This window comes from Triturus cristatus, chromosome 10 (assembly GCF_964204655.1).
Source record: "Triturus cristatus chromosome 10, aTriCri1.1, whole genome shotgun sequence".
Classification (NCBI taxonomy): domain Eukaryota; kingdom Metazoa; phylum Chordata; class Amphibia; order Caudata; family Salamandridae; genus Triturus; species Triturus cristatus.
The window spans coordinates 736,637,323-736,659,990 of record NC_140593.1 but is presented as its reverse complement, the minus strand read 5'-3'; positions in this window follow the sequence as shown (position 1 = coordinate 736,659,990).

Genomic DNA, 22,668 nt, shown 5'->3' with positions numbered 1-22,668 from the left:
TGGCGCAAGCCTTAGCCAACCAGAAATCCCATTTCAAACAGTCCGGGAGGAGGCCCGGCCTGCCCGCGGGCCCGGAGACTCGGTGAGCCCAATCCAAAGCTGGCGGGGAGGTGTCATCATCTCCCCATACCTCGTGGAGTAGCTGTGCCACATAGGTCATAATGTCCTTCCCTTCCGCTCTGAGAGGAACCCCGCCGATGCGGAGATTATTCCGGCGGCTTTTCCAGATCCTCCTGCTTCAGTTGCAATTCTATGTGTTGGTCTTCCAGGATGGCCAGGCGTTGCCAGAGCTGCTCCTGGTCCTCTGTGCGGGCATTGACCATCTTTTCCAGCCCGTCTACTCGCTCGCCTAGGTCTGCAACTTCTTTCCTGAGTTCCCGAAAACAGGAGTGCACTTCGGTACGTAGGGAGCCGATTTCAGACTTCAACTCGGACATGAAGGAAGCCATAAAAGCCTGTGTCACCGGTGACGAGTCCCCTCCAGCCTGCGGGGTCCCCTCAGTGGGGACAGACGGGCCCACCTTACCCCACATTGCCGCCACAGAGTTGTCTTTGGAGGTTCCCTGAAATGTCTTTGCCTCTGTGGGTGCGTGTCATTCTTGTGCTGCAACTGTTCAGCTGGTTTCCAGTCCCAGAGGGTAGCGAGGGTCTGTCCGTGGTATATACAGATCAAGGACTCCAGTGGGAGCACCGTCGCCTGCCACAGGGCCCCCCGGAGGCGTCCGGCTCCACCGCAGACTCAGGTGGACTAGGCAGTTCAGTATAGTAGGTCCCGGCGCTCAGGCCGTTGCAACAGCTCCGCAGCTAACAGCCGCACGTGAGTCCAGCACCCCCCGTCGATCCCACAGCGTTCTTGTAGAGCTCACAGTGGTCCTACGGGAGTACGTGGTCGGGTCTCCAAAACACAGCACAATGTCCCGGCCAGGTCCCGCACCCGACCTACCTCACCTCCAGCAGGTTTGCATCCAGTGGTCCCCTCCCAAGATTGGTAGCAAGCGCACCGGGGTCAGGCCAGTCTCCCCTCAGACCCCAGTCATGTGAAATCCGGTGTGTCGCGGTCCAGCGCTGGCAGCACAGGTCAGAAGGTCTAAGGTGGGCCCCCACGTAAGAGGGTCCCCATGCCAATGTAGATGGGCAATCCGGCGAGGTACGCGGCCACAGCTAGGGGCTGCTCGCAAGTGCAGCAGCATGCCTTTCCCCCACTGGCAGTGTAGGAGTTAGCCCTCCCATGGGCAGCGCAAGGATGGCTTCAGGCTAGTGTGGAGAATAGGCCGGGCAGTCAGGCAGGATGTGCGTCCACAGCGGCGGGCGGCTCACAAGGGCATCGATAGGTGCATTGGGGCCTGGCCAGCTTCCCCGCGGCCCCCGGCCGCGTGATCCTATGCGTGGTGGATGTAAGCCGAGAGTGCCTCCGGGGGACCCCCCCCCCACAAGGGAATCTTCAAGCCAATGACAGGAAACGGCCGAGCAAACGGGCAGGACCCGCGGGCATAACAGGGGCCTTTGTCACATGGGCAGCGACCCAGACCCCCGTCGTCCCCAGTCTTAGGGTCCCTGCGCACCACAACTAGAGCGTGCTAGGAGCAGAATCGAGCCGGGCCCTCCGCACTTAAGATCCTCCACACGCCGCTTCCAGCTACCACCTGTCACTCAATATCGCCACTCACTGCCACATTGCCCAGCCACCGGCAGCTCTTCACGCCTGCCGTCCTCTCAAGACCGCCTCCGTTGCGGTCTGGTCCGCACCCGCTCATAAAATGGCGGACAGGTGGCGTGACCTGAGGGCTCCCAGGCAGCTCACCATGCCCTCCGCTGCCTCAGATGTGTCGCGTCGCTGTTTCCAGGACGGCGCGGCAACGATGTGGTCCGAGGAGGGTCAGGACAGGTCCCGCTGATCACGCGGTGTGCCCCCGACCTGAAAGCCACAAGATGGAGGCTGCTGACTTCAGTAGTGAAAGGCCGGAGCAACACAGCCGTGTCACCACAACCGGCGCAGCCTCAGTGCCCTCAGCTCGCCAGGAGACGTTCCTCACCTTCCGCCACCTGTGCACCCCAAAAAACGGCAGGAAATGGGCCCCAGCTACACTTATGATAGCTTAGGAATGTAGCGATTCGCCGGAGCCCCCGCGACGTGCGTCTCACCTCATTTGCAGCGAGACCATGCCCCCAAAGAAACTTTTAACATTATAAAAAATGTACTTAAAACCCCCACCCCTAGATCAGTCCCCGACACCTCTGGCAAACGGTGCAATAATCTTGCCGAGTATTTTAGCAACAAAGTCCAGCTTATCCTCGAATCCCTCCCATCTAAGGAGGAGGAAGACCATCCTCCTCACCCTCAGACGGATTTCCACTTAGGCCCCCCAGAATTTATCCTTAGGGACTTCCCTCCCGTGACTCAGGAATCCCTCACCTCCCTGTTGGCTACGGTAAAGAGCAGCTCCCCTACAGATCCAGCGCCACTGAACATTTTGAAACAGGTCACCCCTATAATAGCCCCTAATTTGATAAACCTGATCAACGCCTCGCTGATAACCGGAATAGTCCCCACCAAGTGGAAAGAGGCGAGGGTTAAATCTCTACTAAAAAGCCTAATCTGGACCCGGCTGAACTGGGCAACTATCGCCCCATTTCCCTTCTACCAGCCATAAGCAAGGTAACAGAGAAACACTTTAAACTAACTCTTTCTGGGTTTCTCGGAAGCCATAGCCTGCTCCATTCTTTCCAAACTAGGTTCCGACCACGCCAAAGCACAGAAGACGCTCTATTGGCTGTGGTAGAGGAAAGTAGGAAAATCCTGGACTCAGGAGGTTCGGCGGCCATTCTAATCCTGGACCTGAGCGCCGCATTTGATACGGTGAATCACTCGACTCTGATCCGGTGACTCAGGAGCATAGGAGTGAATGTTTCGGCGCTCCAATGGCTATCCTCCTTTCTGGAGGGGAGAACCTTTCAGGTTTTGAAGAAAACATTGTATCCAAGCCCACCCACCTGCGGAGTGGGGTGCCTCAGGGCTCCTCACTCAGCCTGACTCTTTTTAATATTTATATATCCCCTCTAGCAGAAAGAGTAGCTCCACATGGAATCCGGATAGTCACCTATGCCGATGACACACAACTGGTGGTCGGGCTTAACCAGGCTGACGTTAAAATCCATACACTCTACTCCTGTCTAAACGATATCTCAAACTGGATGAACGACTCCCAGCTTAGGCTTAACGGAGGAAAAACAGAGATTATGATTTTAGGCAACTCCCTCAGCTTCAATCCCAGCTTGATGTGGCCCCAATCCCGAAATCAGAAATTAAGAGCCTTGGGGTATGGCTGGACCAGGACCTGAGTCTTAGGACCCAAGCCAGAAAAATGGCAGCTCTCTGCTACGGTCTACTGAGAATGGCCGAAAAAGTCCTGCCTCTCCTTCCCTTTGAGGCCAAGAAAGTATTGGTCCAATCATTAATACTCTCCAGACTGGACTATGGGAGCGCCCTGTACCTGGGCGCCCCCATCTGCCCGGTCACAAAACTCCAATCTGTGCAAAACAGTGCTGCAAGACTGTTGATGGTAACAGCCAATAGGTGATAAGCTAAACCGGCCCTCCGCTCCCTTCACTGGCTCCCTGATCAGGAACAAATTAAGTTCAAGGCCTTGTGTTTAGTACATAAGGCAAGGCAGGGACTCGGCCCGCCCATGATCTCCACCATGATTCGTCCATATAAAGCCAATCGGAATCTTCGATCAGATGATCTGTATTTGGCAGAGATCCCCAGGATCAAGACGTCTAGGAGTGGTGGTAAGCATTTTTCCTATAATGCCTCCAAACTATGGAATTCCTTGCCTCTTCACCTTCGCACAATCCCTGACCACCTGGCTTTCCGGAAGCAGTTAAAGACCATGCTCTTCCCTTAGCCCTTCTGGTCCCCCTGTGTCAGTTACTAGCGCTGGGATGCTTCCGGGTAGCCATGCGCTCTATAAATGCCCTTCCATTCCATTCAATATGTTTTTATATGTTTTATATGGTGTCTAGCCTTGTGATTGGTGCGGAGACTACATACAGTTTTTCACTGTGGATTTATGGGTTTTGCAGTTCATGTCATTTTTCTACTGCTCCCTCATTCAATGTTTATGTGTTTTTACATGGCTCTGGTATAATTAAAGCAAATGAGAGAAAGTATAATCTTTGCCTCCATGTCCTTAAGAAGATTAAAAATTCTTGTTCACAAATGTTATAAAATAGGTGATCTTCCAGCCCTGCTATCCCCTTTCCTGCCCACCATCCCGCAGCTACACCAAACTTTATCAGTATCTCCACTCTCCTGCCAGCTTCTGTCCCACCATGGCCTCTGACCCCTGGCAGCTCAAACTGTTACAGATTGACGTAAAGTCCTTTTAAAGAGAGACAATGCATGACATAATCACCCAAACGAAAAACGCCATCTATGGGATGCATGTTAATATAATACTGTGTTTGTACCCCCTGGTTGCAGTGTACAATTGTAGTGCTTCAATCGAGCACATGCAGTGCAAGTTTTGTTTCTTTTACTTGTTGGGATTTGTAGTCCATTTGATCTCTTATAAAATTAGGACAAGTTACAGACCACAAATAAAAACAAAGCCGGAACTGGATGAGATACTAGCACGTGGACCTGGACAACAATATATGGATTCGTAGATCAGAAGGCTCAGGTTCTGCGCTCATAAGAGCAAGGTAATTGTGTAAAGTTTGAATCTTAGCCAGCCCCACACAACCCTCTGAGAGACATCAAGGCCTTCAACGCTGGGCTTTAGCAGGGAACACCTGGACTAAACAAGTGCACCTAAAACAGGTAACGTCCGTACAGAGAGTTTCGCCATACATCAGCTTACCCGTTTATGCTGTTTACGAACAGATCACTATGAGTAGTAAATAGTCTGCACCAGGTGCGCCCCTCGGCGTCCAGCGGTAGGCATGCTGGTATTTTGCTTTTTTCTCTGGTCCTCGGATTTGTTACTCTGCTCAGGAGATTTAGAATATAATGCCCAGAACGCCCTGTAAGATTAAGGTGGTGCCTGACCACCCCCTCAGGGTCCACCGGTGTAGGTAGCGTGGAACACCCTCCCTTTTGGGGAAAGGTTGCTTGGATCCCTCGGAGTCGGTGGAACATTCGGCCAGGCAGCCAGGGGATTATCTCCTGACTGTCTCGATTAATGCTCTATTACTTACCGGTAATCTTCATTACTCCGGGTCCCGTTGTCCTCGTCCCCTTCATTAACACATTGGAGATAACTTTCTCCCGACAGAAAAAAAGAGCAGAAGGCATGCTGGGACCCTAATACTGCCCCTCCCACCTGGAGTTCATAAGCAGTACTTACCCAGCATCCCGTCTGTACCACCAAGCCCAGACAGGAAGGCCGGTCGCCCGGGAGGGAGGGAGGGGCGTATGAAGGGGACGAGGACAACGGGACCCGGAGTAATGAAGATTACCGGTAAGTAATAGAGCATTACCCCCAGGTCCCTTATGTCCTCGTCCCCTTCATTAACACATTGGAGAATACCAAAGCAGAAAAACCGGCCTTCCAAAACCAAAAGCACACCCAGGAAACCACACCAACGCAGCAACCCAAGGGAGCACCGAGAAGGAGGCAAGGGGAGACTGCACGAAGCAACCATCCAACACCAAACAAGGACCGGAGACAACCCAGAAAACAACACAAGGCCAGGACCACAAAAACGAGGCCACCAACCAAAGAAACAGGAGACAGGGCAACCAGGCCAAATGACACGGCCAAGGACGGACAAGCCCGTCCAGCCCAGAACCACCAGGAAGGCACACAGGACCCGGCAGCCAAACAGACACCGAGCAAACCCCGACCACCCCGGAGAAGGCCAAAGAAAGAAGGCCAGCCCAGGCAACGAGGCGCAGCCCCAAGCACCCAGACCAACAAAGAAGGAGGAAGGCACAGGCCAGAAACCGGCCCACCACACCAAAACGAACGACCCGGCCAGACGAAAGCACAGAGAAGAAAGCCAACGAACCCCGCAGAGGAGGCCAGCACCGGGGATGAACCACAGCAAGAGCATGTGAGCAGAACAGGAACCAGACCCCAACCAGACCAAAAGGATCGGGAAGGAGACAGAAACCCAAAAACCCCAGGAGGACAAAGCCCCCACAGGGAAGTAAAACCGCCAACCGAACAGGGCGGCCAAAACCCAGAACAGGCGGAGCAGAGGAAGCAATCCGGGACCGAACCGGAACCTCAAGACAGAGGGTAGAAAAAAACAGAAGCCAAGAAGGAGGACGACCGCAGAGGCACCCAACACCCAGGCCAAGCACACAGCAAGGGCCAGAGCCAAGGAACAAAAAAGCCCTAGGGCGCACAGCACCCAGACCGGAAACCCGCCAGGTCCTACCCCACACAACACCGAAGAGGAGGTAAGAGACAGCAAAAAAAATGAGGGCAACAAGGGACAAGGAACCAGGAAGCCAGGACCGTAGCCCAGCAACCCGCAAGGGCAGGAGGACCCACAGGCCCAACCAACCCCGGAAGAAGCCCACGTAGAGCCCAGGGCAAAGGAAAGGCAGGGAGGCCGAACGAGACCCCCAGCAACCCAACGCCGAACCAAACAGAAGGCCGGAAGAAGAAGCACAGGAAACCACCAAAACGGAAACCTGAGGAAGCAGAGAAGCAGAGAGCCAAGCAGCAGCAGAATCGGAAACCCAGGAGCCAGGAGGGAGAGCACGACAAGGAGGCCCAGCCAGAGGCCACGCAGAACTAGAAGGAAGCCCGCAGACCAGGAGCAACAGGAGACAACCCCGGAGGAGCCAACCCAGAAGCACCGAACACCCGGACCCACACAGGGCCGGACAAGGGACCCGCAGCCCAGGAAAAAAGAAGAAGGCGGCCAGCCAGACAGGAGCAACGGGGAACCGAAACCCAACAGCACCCAACCGAACCCCAGGAACCAGGCTGAAACACGGACACCCAACCAGAGGCGAACCAAGCCCAGGAAAAAAGCGCCGGCAGGAGCAGGCCCAGAAGGACCCACCAGAACACGACACGAAACCAAGAGAGCACCCCGCCAGGATCCACCGAGAGAGCACAGGCAAGGAAACACGTCCGAAAAAAGGCAACCACCAGATGCCCAAAACCAGCAGAACCGGAAACCCCAGCATACCAAAAGAGGGGAAACCAGAGCCAAGTCAAGGACACAGCACCAGCGAAAGAGAGCCAGGCCCCAAACAAACCAGGCACGAACGCCAGAGAGCCAAAACGCGAACCGCCACTGGAAACACACCCCAGGGGGAACGCAAAAGGAAAGGAGAGCAGGACCCAACCCAATCCGTCGGAGAAGCCGACCGCCACAGGCACCCCCAGGTAGCCATAAGCAGGAAAAAACCTGTCCCGACCAAGCGGAACCACAGAGACCAGGCGAGAGCAGGACCGCCACAGGAACAGGAGGGGCGACCAGGACCCACCTAAAGAAGCCAAATATGCCAGAGCCAGGAGAAACCAAAAAACAACAGCACCCAGCACGGAAGATGTGAGAAACAGAAGACAGCACGCCGACAGCCCCCCACAAAGGAACCCAAGCACACAGGAGTGCCCGGAATACAAACCTGAAGCCCCAGAAGGTGCAAGGAGAACACAACAGCAGCAAAAAGGAGGCAGCAACAGTAAAAGAAGCCCCCCAGCACACGGCAACACCGAACACCAGGGAGGGCAGACCCCAGAAAGAAAGGGGACACCGCACCCCAGCGGACAGAGCGAGCAACCCCGAAGAGAGGCAGAAAAAACCCACGGCACAGCCAAACATGTCCCACAACCAGCTGAACCGGACGGCAACAGAGGAACAGAGCCAGCCGCACAGGCAAGGACCCCCGGGGAGGGAATCCAACCTAGGAACCCAGCCCACTCCAGTCCAGACCACAGAACGGGCCCCAACAACACCCAGCAGCAGGACCGGCCAGAAAAGCCAAAAAACAGGCAGACCCCGGCAGGACTAAGAGAACAAGAGAGGGTAAGCCCACGCTGACAAGAGAGGACCACAAACCCCAGACATACGACCCAGGGAGGCCACGTCCCACAGAGGAAAAGCGACAGCCAGCAAGAAAGCCCACAGAAACCCAGTGGAGCAACACAGAAGCCCCGGAGGGAAAAGCCGCAAGAGGACAAGGCGGCACAGACCTGCTTCAAGCGACAGCAGACGCGCATCGCCAGCCCCGGCAGCCAGGGAGCAGGAGGCCATAGAGGCAGAGAGCCAAACCGGCGACCAGGCCCCCGCAAGAGAGGCAAGGCCATAAAAGACAGCCCACACGGCGAACCAAAACACCGGCATCACTGCACACCCCAGCACACCATCCCAGCCACCCGGAACACCCAGGAAGCCAAGGACGAGGAACAGCCCAACCAGGCAATAACCCCAGCCCCGCAGACCACACACGAGGGCAGAAGTGGGGACGCAGAGCAGCAGCAGGGAGCAAGCAGCACAAGCAGGAGGCCCCAGGCACAAACCCCGGCAACACCAGGAGCCACTGCCACCCAAACAGGCCAAGGCCAACCCGTAAAAAACGTAACAGGAGCGGGAGGACCGGCACCACACACTAAACAGAGGCGCCACAGGAGCAGGGGGAAAGGACCAACCAGCAGCGCGGGATGAACAGGAAGCGCCCAAATACAGAGGCGCCCAGCGGCCAACATCCCCCGAAAGAAAGGGCCACATAGCAGCCCCAGTGCACAACTGTTGGACTTGGCCCTTTTTCCCTGAATTGTTTCGTTTTTACAGTGTTAAGGTGCAGGTGCTCCCTTCCCCCAAGATGGCTGCCACAGACCCCTGCTACTGCAGAGTGGCCTGTCATAGTAGCACCCTAGCTGCCAGGAGCTGGCTGGGACCCCACAACAATGTTGCGACACCAGCCCGCCTTTTTGTCCCATAGGTAGAATGGGGAAGCTCCTGGAATGTGCTGGAACCTTCTAGAAGAGAGGTGGGGTTTTTTCTTTTGCCGCCTTGGCTAGAGGTCACCTGACCTAGGGCTACTTAAGTGAGGGAGGGAACTTTTTGTAGTTAGTTGGCCAGTGGGGTAAAGCAGAGCTGGAAGAATCCACCAGGAGTGTAGGCGGTAGGGCCTAGCCAGGGACTTATGCCTCTGAGAGTGACAGGATTTAGGTGCTGCCTCTTAAGTGAGTGAGGGACCCTGTGAAACCCACTGATCTTGCCCAGCAGTAGGAGGACCCAGAGAACCTCTGCCCAGCCTGACTAGGAAGGACCTAGTCGCCAACTCACTCCCTACCCCCCTTTCTGTAACAGAACCTCTTAAGGGCGCCAGATACATCTGCGCCAACCAGACTTCATCTAACATCTGAGAACAGAAACTGAATGCTGAGACTGCGTGTCCAGATTGAACTCTAAACTTATATGCCAAACGCTGAGACTGCGTGTCCAGATTGAACTCTAAACTTATATGCCAAGCGCTGAGACTGCGTGTCCAGACTGACCCCTGAAACCTGATGCCAAGCCGATTGGAGAGCCACCGGGGACCGACCAGGTATTAGCGCTGTGACCCCTGCGCTCCCTGACCTGGCCTGGGACCCCCGGCAGCGTGCTCCGCTGAGCGCGGAGCTACCCTCCTTAATTTGAGCCCCCCCCACCTGGGACGTGGGAGCCAGCGCGCTCACCGCGGCGGCCCGGAGGCCTGAAGAAGTGCCCTGCAGAGTCACGAGGCCCGTGGAGAAGCCCGGGGCCCCGTCGCTGCCGTGAGAAAAGGTGCGCGAGGCCGTGGACGAGATTCCCCCCATTGCTGCTGGCGCGGACGCCTTCCGACGTCGTGAGCAAGGTAAGCCTGGAGGCTGGGAGTGACCCCGGTGCGCCCCCTACTGGTTGGGAGCCTCACCGCACCCCGAACCCGAGTTCCCCCTCCGTGGGAGTCCCCCCTGTCATCGCGACGAAGAGACCCCGCCGAGGGATACTTTCCTTGTGCCCCCTTGAACAGTACTGAAGCGTGGTGCCCTACGAACTGCACCGGAGCCGAGAGACTCGCTCCTCAAGTCCCGTTGCGCTCCCTGCTGAATGCTCCGTCCTGAAGTACTGAATCCTAATGATTACGAGCAGCGCTCTGTCCCTCCGGTCCTGTGTTGAAGTATTGAATGCTATGGGTTACGAGTAGTGCCCTGCTCTTCATGCCCCGATTCAAAGTATTAAGTGTCATTGATTACGAGTGGCGCTTTGTTTTACATGCTCCGTTTCAAAGTATTAAGTGTCAGTGATTACGAGTGGCGCTTTGTTTTACATGCTCCGCTTTGAAGTATTAAGTGTCATGCATTACGAGTATTGCTCTGTGCTAGATGCCCCATTCAGAGGTAGTCACCGCTTAGCGCGCACAGCGCTATAATCACCCCTAGAGCGCTATAGGTAACTAAACCTACTAGTGGTTAACGCGGTGGGGAAAGTGAATTGCATGTACATCTCCTGCAGTGCCAGTATATTACCTGAGTTGCATTTATAGATTATGAACTGCTCCTGTATGGCATGTATATCTTGATGGATTGTATTACAACGCTAGCATTGCACTGATACCTCATGAACTGCATCTAACTAGCTCTACTTGGATAAACTTGAATTGTTTGCATAATTTATACCGTGTGGCGTCACTTATTGTGTGCGGTCCCCGTCCATGAGAGGTGCGTGTTGTATGGTTGCTTTACACACCGACCTTTGGTTGCCCGACCGCTCGTGTCACGTTACCGCCCCATAGGGCCTGGAGACCCCAGGTCCTACAACAACTAACAGAACCAACGAGAGCACCACGGGAACGGAACCCCATCACACACTGGGGATAGGACAGAGTGGGGCGGAGACACGGGGAAAAGAGAATGGAGCACACCAATTCTACGTCGCACCATGCAAACACCCGAAGCGCAGCAGATAACCGCAAGTCACATAGCCACAGAACGGGAACCCGACGCGAAGGCACCAGAGCGCCCCACAAGAACACCAGGCACGGCACACAAGGACACATACACGTGCGCAAGGCGCAGGGAGACCAGGCGAATAGCGCAGAAACACAGGATGCCGAGCCTATGCCAGGCTCCAACCCGGAACCCCAGCCACAAAAGAGGCAGCCCACGCGGCAAGGCAGCATCCACAACGGGGAGGAAACCAGCACACGCAGAGGCAGCAGCCAGAAGGAGCGTCACACCGCCGCAGGCATAAACACCGGCAGCAGAAGAAGCACTTGGACACAGAGCAGGTAAACGGGCAGGAAGGAGGAGCAAGGAGCCACGCACTCCAATACCCCCAAGCAGTCAAGCGACAGCGAAGAGTAAAGCACCAGGACAGCGCCAGCAGAAAGGGAATCCATGGGCGCGCCGGTCGGGATGTAGCTCAGCGGCAGAGCGCATGCTTCGCAAGCATGAGGTCCCGGGTACAAACCCCGGCATCCCCAGGAGCCCCCCGCTGTCCATCACGGACCTGAAAGAAAGAAATAGCACCAACGCATAGCGAAGAACAACAAAACCGCAATGCGGGACTCACCCAGGTCAGGGGCCGGACACCATCAGCAGCAAGGCCCCCACCCCAACAGCAAAGGGAATCCACGGGCGCGTCGGTCTGGAAGAAGCTCAGCGGCAGAGCGCATGCTTCGCAAGCATGAGGTCCCGGGCTCAAACCCCGGCATCTCCAGGAGCCTCCGCCGACCATCACGGGCCTGAAAGAAAGAAAGAGCCCCAACGCATAGCGAAGAACAACAAAACCGCAATGCGGGACTCACCCAGGGCAGGGGCCGGACACCACCAGCAGCAAGGCCCCCACCCCAACAGCGGGAAGGTACGGCATACAGGAAACGCGGCACGTCCCCCAAACGCCCAGCTTCAGGAAGACGTGCACGCGACCCGGAAGTACCCGGGAGCGCACCAGCCAAAAAGGTCCCGCAGGAGCCAGGCAGCACACCGGCCACCACCGTCACGACCCCCAGCAAGCCCGGCAGGCCAGGGGACGGACCAGGAACGCCCCCCCGCCCGAACAGCCAGGCAGCCGGGCGGGGGAGGAAGAAAGGAACGCCACACCAGCCCAGCAGGAGCAGCAGAACAGCACACCACGTCCATTCTGTCGAAGACAGAAAAAAAGAACAGACGGGATGCTGGGTAAGTACTGCTTATGTACTCCAGGTGGGAGGGGCAGTATTAGGGTCCCAGCATGCCTTCTGCTCTTTTTTTCTGTCGGGAGATAGTTATCTCCAATGTGTTAATGAAGGGGACGAGGACATAAGGGACCTGGGGGTAATGTGCAGTCAGTACACAAGAATTCTGTACATATCTGTGATTTACTCAGTGGGAAGGAAATTGATATTTTATTCTTAACAGAACCATGGATGAACGGGTCTTTGGCCCATGGGCCATGACATAGCGACTGCCCTATCCTGGGCATTCATGCGTGCATGTAGATAGATCTGGCAGCAGGGAGCGGAGTGGCTATTGTTTTTAAAGATTATTTCAAGTGTTGCTTTTTGGATTTACCGGATCAAAGGGGTGCTGAAGCCGTGGGGTTCTGCGTTACAATTTCGACCCGGTTATCTGTGGCCGGGGTGTTGGTTTATCGGCCACCTGGTTATGCGGGTGATTTTCTTAACTCCCTAGAGGAGGCTATTACCCATTGTACTCCCCAGTTCTCCAATTTTACCATTCTTGGAGATTTCAATCTACATATTGATAATAAAGCCGACTCCTTGACATCTGCGCTCTTGGAGAAGTTGGCCACTTTAAAATCTGATTTAATATGTTACCTCCCCAACACATCAGGTCGTGGAAGAATGGGGATCCACTGCCCAAATCCATTTCCTGTCGTGCCTGGAATAAAGTTAAGTATCTTGACATGGAGCACCTGTTGGTCAACTCACTTCCTATATTCTATACGATATTGAGATAGATGTTGTAGGCACCAATATTTGGTTACAAGATATGGCAAATACAGTGTCCCCTACTAAGATCTCCTTTATCAAATTGAAACGCAACCTCTCTGTCACCTGGTTCTCTGAGACATTGAGGGATGAGCGTAAACATTGCAAGCAGTTGAAGAAGCTATGGCAGAAATGTTATCATCTGGTGGATAAAATCAAGTATTGTGAGGCTCTCAGGAAATATCATAGGCTAATAAAAACAAGCATTGGCATAGCCAATAGGTCTCGCCTTTGGGACCTTATAAGTATTTAGTTAGCAGCACAATATCCTTGGTGCAACAACATCAACTGTTGCATGGCAAAACACTTATAAGGTCCCAAAGGCGAGACCTATTGGTTATGCCAATGCTTGTTTATTTTATTTTTGCAGTTTTATATAGCGCAAACTCGACTAGAAGGTATTGGGACGCTTTACATGAGCACCAGTTACGTTACACAAGAACACAAATGATGTTATGATATACATACCAGTTTTGCCAGGGCTCGGCTCGTGCACGGGCTGCTGAAGCCAGAGCCCACTAGTGGCTGGGCTCTCCCTGGTCATTGTTGGCTCGCCCACCTCCAGCAGAGACTACAGAGGTTGAGCAAAAAGTGACACACTGACTGTGCACTCCAGGCTGTAGACTCACTGAACGGTTGGTAAATTCGGTTTAATGTGCCTGTCGGTGCCCGCTCCTAAAAATTGCGAGCTCTGCCAAGGCTTTCCTTATAAGAAGGTGTACGTCACCCTGTGAATTGAGTCTCGCCTTTCTGATACGGCACATGTAGCTCTGCGTGCAAGCTGAAAGCAGCCGTTCAGTCAGAACCACTGACCCCTAACACGAGACTGCTGGAGTTCTCGGAAATCGCAGTCCTCCAAACAGAAACGACGGGAGCCGTTTTCCGCGATGACCGATCTGCATTCAAAACAACGACCTGGTAACTAGAGGTTAATATAATAAGAACGCCCCTGAACAGGGAAGGCAAACTTTCGGAATAAAAACAAAACAAAATTGGCAACGCAGCTCTCAGCTGTGAATTAGCAGCAATATGACAATGAGTCACCAGGCATGCCCAGCTCACCTCCCCCACCCCCGAGGCTATGAGTGTGGCGTTAGGTAAACTAAAGTTTATTTGAAGTGGGGAAAGTGTGCCTGCAAAAACTGACAAGCACAAAAAAAAAAACACAAAGCGTTTCCCTTGCGGGAGCGAGCAGGGGCACCATCTGTTTGAAAGTTAATTACAAACAGATGTCACCAAAGCTCGCTCCCGCAAGGGAAATCGCCAAACGTGCACGCGTTGCCATTGAAAGCAATGCAAAGCGTGCATGTTTTTGGGCGAAAAAGGTAATCGATTCCAAAAGGTCCCCTCCTACGCAGTGCATGTGCGCTGAGTAGGCGAGATCTAAAAAAGGCACAAGCCGCCTTTTTAAGGTTAAAATATCTTTAGCCGATAATAGCCTGTGAGAAATCTTTAAAATTGTTGAAAACTTCCTACATCCGGCGTCTTGTGTGCCGCTGGTACCACCCTTTGTTGACCTTTGCAATAAGCTATCTGATTTTTGTTAAGACAAAAAATGTAATTGTCTCCAATTTTGAATCAAAACCAATTATGTTGTATACTGAAATCAGGTCAGAGGTTATTATCACATCACTGCCGGCTCTCTGTTCGAGTTCTCCTCCATTTTGCTGAAAGAATCAGAAGTGCCATTCTGGTGGACACAGCAATGGTTTCTACAGCGTTTCATCAAAGGCATCAAATCTAGAGGTATTTAGGCAGCTTTGACATTGTATTCTCTAAGTACCCTGATAGTAATCACCACATTTACTCTCAAGGTTTGACAAAGCTGCCTCACATCCATGTAACCATATTGAATTTCAATACTGTCTTCTTGCCAGTTTTCGGGATAACGCAGTTTTATGTGCTGCTTAAACACTTTCATGTTGTCTGCTTTGGGAGTGTCTGCCATTTTAGTGCTGACATGGGATGATTTTGTGGTGGAAAATCTTGTTTTTAGGTTTTCAGCTAAGCTCCTGTAGAATTGACCTGCATTTATCATTGGAAACTTACTCTTTTCATGCAGGTCTATCTACACTCCTAAATGTAAGGCTGCTGCAGGCTTCTATGACGTCTTCAGCGTATGGACCAGGGGTGTTAACCATTGACTAAGAGACCCAGGCTGCCCTTGTCAGCAATTTTTCAGCATCTGCATCAGCATTCAAGTGTATCATTGTACTGAAGCTGGCAAGAAAAGTCCTTCAATTCTGCTAGAGCATCCAACATAACATCAACATTCTTTAAAAATGAGCAAGAGGTCTGAATATTGTTACGGCCAGCATATTTTGCTCTATCTCTGTCATTATGTTTTTTATCAACAGCAGCTTTTGAGAAATGCTGGTGTAGTGAAGAAAAGCTCTGTCAAATAGCCTTTACGCTCCTTTCACTGGAAGCAATCCAACGAATGGAAAGAATCCTTTGAATTACAAAAGAACTCTGCTCAATTTCCTTTGTACACGGCTTCAGTTTTCTTTGATTATTAAGCGAAGCATGATACAAAGAATATAGTTTGTCAAAGAAAATCGGAAAGTGATTTATGCCTGACATTTCTTTCATAACATCTAACACAGCTAGCTCCAACCAATGATTGCTACATTGCCACACAAACCTGGATAGCGAATCTGAATCTGCGTTGCAACTCCAGTCTGTTTCCCAAGCATAACCGATGCACCATCACAGGCCAAGGCAATCAAACATTCTAATAAGAAAGTCCTCATGAAAGGCATGCTTGTGTAGGTAGTCCATCACAGCAGTGCTGATATCATTGACTGTGGTGCCATCAAGTTCAAGTAAGTAAAAAAAAAAAGTATGCACATCAGAATAATTTGCGACAGCATCACACAAGCAAAGGACAAGCACACATTTTCCACAAAATGTGATTGATTTGTCAATTAACAAGCATATTTTACGTTTCGTTTCCAATATGTCCTTTGCAAGTTTTTTCCTCATGCCTTAAGCTATATGATCTAAAATGTGAGCACATGAATTGTTACAATGAAGAACACAGCCCATATTTAATCCGTTCAGTTGTTGCACGTGAACATCCAGTGACATATCTACAAATGGCTGCTCATGTTTCCCTATTTTATATGCTGTGCGAAACGCATGGCATGTTATTTCCTGTTCTGCAATGTACATTAAATGTGCATGATTTTCCATGCTCTGTCCCAGGGACTCTTGGGCAATTTTTTCTGCAGTGACCTGTTGAAAATGTATGCTCTCTGATTTTTTTCCTGTAGAGACATCTGCTGCTTAAATTTCTCTTTTTCAGAATGAGTTACGGTGCAATTTGACCTTTCTTGTGCAATTCTTAAGCCTTGGGTTTTATTTACACCCAGTGTTGTTAGCGATCTACATGTTGAGCAACCTAATTTATTTTTTATTTTTAACAATTAGTCAGCTATATTCTTCTCAGAAATATTGCATTTGCTCAATATTCCAGCAGTCTGGTATGTCCACCTCTTTGAACTCATTTGCAGCAGATGTAGTGAAAAGCATTGCTTTGTTTGGCAAACAGGACAAGCTCTTACTAGAATGATGCTCAGTAGTGTCCACGGTAATATATTAATCTGCATTATGATTAGTATTATCACCTTCAGATACAACACATTCAATGTCGTCAGCACACTCCAGCTCCATTTGCTTCCTTTTAGTGCCTTGAGAGGCATTATCCTTTTGCAACCACTCATTTTCACCACGTAGACTGAACTTGGATCTGTAGCAACCTAGCTTCTGACACCGACAACCTCTCCCCATTCGCCATGTGAAACAGTGAAACTGAAACATATAAAGATTTTTTTTTTTTACCTTTGATCTGCTTTGACAATAAACAGGTGAGGCATGGATGATGTAAACTGAATTGTCAAGGTGAAAGTTTGCATGAGTTGATATTGTCGAATTGAAAAACTGCATAGTGGGGTGAATTCTGAAATATTCCCACAGGCAGTCCCGTCCATAAGTCAAGTGAGTTAAAGAGATGAGGTAACTTGCTCAGGATCACACAGTTTGGTCAAAGCAGAAGACTCACTTTGAAGGATGATATACCTCCACATAATCAAGTCTGTTTGAGAACCACTAGAGTTATGAGACAGGGTGGGTCCAAGGTTTACCGCAGGGTTTGCATAACAAAAAGACAATTATGCATTATAAAAGACAACTACAGTGTAATGCAACACAGTTTATGGCAGTATCTCTTTACTATTGAGTGATTTTTACACTGAAACTTTGTCTGGGTAGCATGATCACATTACTTTTGCACATCAACTAGTGCTCTTTTGCTAGTTCCCTGTGCCATTTTCATTCATAATAGTTTGTTGCTGTTCATGTAACTAGTTTGTCATGCCATCTCTGCATAACATTAGCTAGAGTGACCAGAATAAATATTCATGTAGTGGGATAGGGTTTAAGCACTAAAGCAATATGATGTTTAATAAAACTGTTCTCTGATTTGTTAATAAGATGATAAATTTGCTCACACCATGATGAATCTGCACTTTCGATTCTGTTTTATGATAAACATTTCCTATATAAACCGCTAATTTTAGGGGTTTGCCAAAATACTTCCAGTTCTATTACAGATAATGTGTGTTTCTCTTTTAATTTTGCTGCTCATTTGAGATTAGAATAAATCTGACTTTGCACTATCCTATAATGCTCTATTTACTATTTTTTGAATTTCTTTAATTGATCTTTGGAACTTATTCTGCTGATCTAGAACTTAATTATTGATTGGGTCTTTACTGGATCTTTTCAGTTTTTGATGTATGTGGAGGGGGACTTGACTCGGGACACATTGCCTTATATTGAGGTTTAACACTGTTTCCGGATCATCAATTCTGTAGCCAAGTTATTGAGGTAAAATTTGGGGTGTTCACATTTGGGAGTTTCCCATGCCCACACCTTAATGAAGCTACTTTTGTTGGATGGCTGACACATGAGAGGGTGCCGCTCGTAGGCGCAGAACGTGGACATTTTTTTAAAAGACTCTCCTTTTATGTGGTTGGAGCCGATGGAACTCGTTGGTAGAACTAACCCTTGAAGGCTGCTCTTGACTACTCGCTGGGACTGCGAGGCCCAGGGTGCCTTGCCTCACTATCATAGTACGCACCTGGTGCCTCTTCCCGGCCCCTCCTCCCGTCAAGCTTTCCCTACAAAACGCCTCGCGGCCCCCGCTTCACGGGAGCCGCTCGTAGGCGCAGAACGTGGACATTTTTTAAAAGACTCTCCTTTTATGTGGTTGGAGTCGATGGAACTCGTTGGTGGAACTAACCCTTGAAGGCTGCTCTTGACTACTCGCTGGGACTGCGAGGCCCAGGGTGCCTTGCCTCACTGTCATAGGACGCACCTGGTGCCTCTTCCCGGCCCCTCCTCCCGTCTAGCTTTCCCTACAAAACGCCTCGCGGCCCCCGCTTCGCGGGAGCCGCTCGTAGGCGCAGAATGTGGACATTTTTTAAAAGACTCTCCTTTTATGTGGTTGGAGCCGATGGAACTCGTTGGTGGAACTAACCCTTGAAGGCTGCTCTTGACTACTCGCTGGGACTGCGAGGCCCAGGGTGCCTTGCCTCACTGTCATAGGACGCACCTGGTGCCTCTTCCCGGCCCCTCCTCCCGTCAAGCTTTCCCTACAAAACGCCTCGCGGCCCCCGCTTCGCGGGAGCCGCTCGTAGGCGCAGAACGTGGACATTTTTTAAAAGACTCTCCTTTTATGTGGTTGGAGCCGATGGAACTCGTTGGTGGAACTAACCCTTGAAGGCTGCTCTTGACTACTCGCTGGGACTGCGAGGCCCAGGGTGCCTTGCCTCACTGTCATAGGACGCACCTGGTGCCTCTTCCCGGCCCCTCCTCCTCCCGCTATTTGACTCACACCCCTCATCGCATGAGCGGGACGCGTGCGGGGCGCAGACTGGGGCGAAGCCTGGGCAAAGGGTGGGCCGTCTGAGGCCGTCCGAGGACGATCGTGGACGGGACAGGCCACCTCTCTAACATTCGTTCAACGGTGAGAGCATTTACTACACACTGATTGAAATCCTCGCTTGTTGTGGACATTGACTCACTGTGTATAGTTGAACTCTGTTGGTATCTTCTCGTTGTTGCTCTACCGCATCATACAATCATGCCACAAAGCGCTGAGAAGTCGTGTACTCTAACTGTAAACACCTCTAAAGGCCCAGTATCCGGAACTATCGATCAATTCTTCAAGCGCGTGACTACTGTCTTGGAGAAGGAGATAGCGGATAGGGAAAAGCGATTATCTTTAGACCTGCTAACAGGCAAGCGCTCTTCACTGGGCACAATTGGCAAAATCCTTTCTCCAGAGGTGGCGAATGTGGGCACTGGAATTTCTAGATCCTACTCGACGCCTGGAACAATTAAAAACATGTCTTATTGTAATCCCCCTGGCTTGGCTCCCCAGCCCACTGATAATATAAGCAGCCTAACTCTATCGGGGCTATCAGATTCACCAAATCTAGTTATCTCTCCCCCCCCAGTGGTAAATAGACAACTAGTAAGAAAGAGACGAGGTATACTTACTAGACCACTCCTGATCAAAAAGAAAAAGGCTAAACCTCTTACCCAAAAGCCGAATCATTTAGGTTCCGTAGCAACAAACACTCCTCTTCCAAGCATGAACTCCCCTGGATTGTCACCCAGTCCGGATATTTTGACCGACCTACTTGCTAAATTAGAGATTATGGTCAAATCCCTTTTACTTCCTCTTCTTGAAAGGTCTAGATTAATAACCCTTCACCTAGAGTATTTAAGTAAACAAATGGAAAGGAATAATTTAGTTATATCCGAATTCACAAATACCCAGAAAAAAAATAATATGAAGGAACAAGTTCCCCTTCTTCCTCCCGTGATAGCGCGATCCTCCATCGATGATTACTTGACAAAATCGCGCATCGCTTCGGGGGCAAATTCTGCGGATATACCATCCAATAATACCGCAGATCTAGGTAGAAAACATCACGCAATAAACAGCAAAGAATCAGAAGGGGACAAAAAGGCGGGTAATAGACCTAAATCTGGTACTCAACGAGACACCGAAGAACAAAAAAGTAAAAATATAAATCATTCTTCGGTAACACCTATCATGAAGAAAAAGGATATAATAGATCAAGAGAAGTGTGAATGGTTAACCCAGCCTCAATATATCCCAGTAAGCAGAAGAGTGGATCTACCCCCCGAATCAGCCCCATCTACAATTATTATGACAGGGGTTCCGGAATTAACAGCAGGTGCAAGGGAGGACTTCTATGCACTAAAAAACAAAACCATGCATTGGTTGAATCAAAATAGACCCCTCCCTGCACATATAAACGGGGAAATTCTCATGGTGAGACGTACATGCTGGGTAGGAACTAGACCGAAAGATAAGAAGGGGGACGTGATAATTATAAATTTTAGAGATCACAGAGCGGTCAGATGTATAGGTGATTGGTATGAGGCTAGAGGGGAGGTTGCCATTGCTACACACTTGGTCAACTATTTCTACCCTAGAGAATTGATCTCTCACTCCAATCCGTATGACAAAAAAGATTCTTCTACGAATTGGGGTGAAATAGATCATCGTTTCTCTTTTCAACCTGCATATAACCATGTTTCTTATCCACAGCTGAATAGTAGACTTATGAACAATAACCACCAACCATTTCAAGCCCGAAACCAGGCACCAAGGAATAATAATCCTCAGATATACCAGAGATTTAATATTCCTACCTCTAACCCCTACGCCGCTTTGTATGGTTTGGAAGATAAAGATTGACTCAATACCAAAGAGATCCAAACTAGTAAACCCAATGCATCTCATCAATCTTCCTCTAACGATACCGACCATGCATCTGAAAACGTGGAAATCAGATTGAAAGAAATCAGGATCCCCCCTTCTGCACCAATTCCCCCACAGCATAGGGATCTCGATTCCACTCCAATGAGCCCACATAGTCTATCACCTAAACAGCCGGGGGACATAGAATCAAGAGTCGTAGAAACCTCGCCCGTAGTGAAAGTGCTGGAGCAGAGTTTTCTGTTGAAAATTCATCGGGTTTTGAAGCTTCAGTTGTCTATACGTGGTAAAATTAAAATTATTAATTTTTAATAACTAATTATTTTGTCTTGTGTAAATGTAGTTTTATACTGATCAACATGTGTGTGTTAACAAAAGAGAACTATACATGGGGATGCGTATGTGTGCTAACTAATAATAACGTGCGTGTTTGCATGTTTAAATGTTGCTGAGTGCTGTTTATTTTAAAGCACAAAATGCTTTTGAATTAATGCTTTTCTGTGTTGCAAAGGCTAGATAATTACATACACATAAGGGTATTAGTGGGGTTAACACTGTTTAATCACTATGCTGTAGTAACGTTGTTTTGTCTCTTTCAATTAAGATGGTCTATTGTGGCCTATTGTGGCCTACTAAAATATGGTCGCCGTTTGCAGCCTGGCCTGGAGTGAATAATTTGTGATGAGAGGGCCTTGCTGAATATGGATGCGAGTCATCTGACCACAGTCCTTGCCTGGTTAAAACTTTCCGTGAGGACAGCAGCAGTTCTGGGCAAATCTCCAGATGCATTGAAACAGCCTTGGCAGCCTTGGAAAACAAAGGAGCCTTAAAGAAAGACTCTGAACTCTGAGCTCATTGCCGAGGAAATGTGGAAGTTGAAGGATACATTTTATTTTTTGGTTCCTGTTCTGTCTTTTTATTTTTGTGATTTCCCTGAGCGGAGATTTTCCAAATGTAGCGATGCTACATCCTTTCCTTCTCGCTTTGCTCAGAGGTTCAACGGACGTGATGAATACTTTATGTTTCTTTCTTTTGTTCAAAATGCTATAAAAATTGTTAGCCTAGAGAGGGCATTTGCCATTTGCCACTTGCCATTTTCCTTCCCGAACCTGCGTTGGTGAGGATCTATGCTGTGAGGACGGCGACTCAAGAGACTTTACTGAGAGACCTGTCCTGACCCATTCTGACATTTAGCTAGAATAGGTAATTATGAGAAAAATGATTTATTCTGATTGATTTCCTTTGATTAATTTTAGATAAAGCATTATAATTTTGAATATGGTGTTGGTTATTATTTCTTGTCAATTATTGAGTACTCTATTTTGATTATTGTTGTATAGATTGTTTAGATCATGTTTTAGGGCAGTTACAATAACCAGATTTTATCGACCTCGATATAGATGCAGGGTGTTTAGGAGTTTTACTTCCCACAGGTTCAGTGCTGGTAGAGTATTTGAGCGTATGTTAGTGAAATGGGCCCTAGTGTATGATGAGTGTATGTGCGTGTAACTGTGAAATTACTCAATCCGTGGAAGTAAGGATATTATATACACCCTGATCTCTATCAATTTCCTGGTAGCAGAGTAGGATGGTTATTGATGATTGTCTTGATCTGATTAGATTGCTTGTACATTAGCTTATTGATTATTGATTATTGATTATTGATGTTGGTATAAATACTAATACTATATGTTGGAGTCGTCATGTTGAGTTATATGTAGTGCTTCTGGAACTTGGGAGCTAGTAGCAGTTCCGTAGTAGGGCAGAGGGAAGTATATGCTGCTCTCGGGAAAGACGGGATTGTAGGAAAAAAAAAACGTGTGACAATTGAAGTTGCGCGTCACATTGTCTGGGTTCGGAATTAAGTGACATTGTCGTATGTTACTATTAGAATATATTTCTGGTATATAAGGAGTGCGTA